Below are 1,339 nucleotides of genomic sequence, written 5' to 3' on the forward strand. Positions count from 1 at the left end.
AAGGGCAACTAGGTCTGCAGGGGAGGGCAGTTGGGGGTGACCAGGCTTGCAGGGGAGGACAGTTAAGGGCAACTAGGTCAGCAGGGGAGGGCAGTTGGGGGTGACCAGGCTAGTAAAGGAGGGCAATTGGGGGCAATTGGGCCAGCAGAGGAATGCAGTTGGGGGCAATTGGGCTGGCAGGGGAGCAGCTAGGTGTTGATCAGGCTGGCAGGGGAGTCGTTAGGGGGTGATCAGGCTGGCAGGCAGAAGTGGTTAGGGGCAATCAGGCAGGCAGGCAGGCAAGCAGTTGTGAGCCAGCAGTCTCAGATTATGAAAGGAACGTCCAACTGCCAGTTTAGGCCTGATCCCTATGGAGTCCAAGATTAGAGAGGGTGCAGGCTGGGCTGAGGGACACCACCCTCCCCCGCAGTTGGGACAGCAGTCTCAGATTGTGAAAGGGACGTCCAACTGCCAGTTTAGGCTTGATCCCTATGGTATCCCTGTGGGATCAGGCCTACACCAGCACTCATCCCCCGAGGGGTCCCAGATTAGAGAGGGTGCAGGCTGGGCTGAGGACACCCCCCTCCTAGTGCACAAATTTTGTGCACCAGGCCTCTAGTCTATATATATAAAGATCCAGGCCGAAACAGGTTTGGCTCAGTGGATAGAGCATTGGCCTGCGGACTGGAAGGTCCCAGGTTCGATTCCGGTCAAGGGCATGTACCTGGGTTGTGGGCACATCCCCAGTAGGAGGTGTGCAGGAGGCAGCTGATCGATGTTTCTCTCTCATCGATGTTTCTAACTTTCTATCTCTCTCCCTTCCTCTCCGTAAAAAATCAATAAAATATATTAAAAAAAAAAAAAAGAGCCAGGCACCGTCACATCCGAAACAACTGAACAGATGACCGAACAGTCTGAATCAGGTGACAAGGCTGGCAGGGAGCGTTAGTGAGGGACAATCAAATGACTGAGCAGCTGGCTGTGTGGGGAGACCAGGCCTGAAGGGTGGTTAGTGAGGGACAACCAAATGACTGAACACCAGGCTGTGTGGGGTGACCAGGCCAGCAGGGGTGGCAGTGAGGGGTGACTAAACAGCCGAACAGCCAGCTGCATGGAGCAACCAGGACGGCAGGGGGGACAGTGAGGGGTGACCAAATGACCAAACAGCAGGCTGCATGGGGCAAACAGGCTGGCAGGGGGGTTAGCGAGGAGCAACCAGGCTGGTAGGAAGCACTGGTGGGGGCAACCTGGCCAATGGGGAGGGGGCAGTGAGGGGCAATCAGGCCAGCAGAGGGGGGCAGGGAGGGGAGACCAGCCTGGCAGGGTGGCAGATGGGGGCGACCAGGCCAGCAGGGGGTGG

This window comes from Myotis davidii, unplaced genomic scaffold, assembly GCF_000327345.1.
Source record: "Myotis davidii unplaced genomic scaffold, ASM32734v1 scaffold115, whole genome shotgun sequence".
Classification (NCBI taxonomy): Eukaryota; Metazoa; Chordata; class Mammalia; order Chiroptera; family Vespertilionidae; genus Myotis; species Myotis davidii.